This window comes from Ylistrum balloti, unplaced genomic scaffold (genome assembly GCF_031769215.1).
Source record: "Ylistrum balloti isolate Yb309-2 unplaced genomic scaffold, AGI_CSIRO_Ybal_v1 Utg369764, whole genome shotgun sequence".
Classification (NCBI taxonomy): domain Eukaryota; kingdom Metazoa; phylum Mollusca; class Bivalvia; order Pectinida; family Pectinidae; genus Ylistrum; species Ylistrum balloti.
The window spans coordinates 1,164,135-1,164,822 of record NW_026781961.1 but is presented as its reverse complement, the minus strand read 5'-3'; positions in this window follow the sequence as shown (position 1 = coordinate 1,164,822).

Sequence of the window (688 nt, the reverse complement as noted above, 5' to 3'; positions counted from 1 at the left end):
GGACCCAATTTATGAGATATTTTAACAATTTCTTACTAATCATGGGGTGGAAGGGATGGGATTCTATGGTGAAATGGAAGAAATTCTTTATAATCCTTCCTCTGTTTGAATGTCAGGATTCTGTCAAAATTTGGTGAGAAACAGGATTGCATGGTAATTCTTAGTTGAAGTTGAATCAGTTTCAATTTAGTCTGAAGCATCCTGTGGCAGGAGGGATCAGGTACAACAGGGAGATAGAGCAAATTCTTTAAAATCCATCTTCAGGAGAAATGTCAAGATTCTTTTTCAATTTGATCAGAAGCAGTGATAGGTAATGCAGAATCAGTTTAGAATAAATGGTGGGACTTGATTCCCTGGAGTGGTGAGACAGGGCTACCATAGGGAAATATATGGAAATGTTTTTGTTTTCGTGTGATAACTTGAGTTTCCTTGGATCCATCAAACTGCAGACAGTGCTTCCTTATTGTAAGTGCTTGAATCAGATTGCTTTTTCAGCTTCAAGGTCAAAGATCAAGGCCACAGTTACTATAAATTGAAATCAGTTTCCATATGAAAAAATAGAGTTTGCTTTGGCCAATCTAACCCAAACTTAATACAGTACTTCCTTACTAAAGTGTTTGCTTAGGATTGCTTTACAGTATTGAAGGTCAAAGTTCAAGGTCACTGTTAATGTAATTCGAAAATCAGT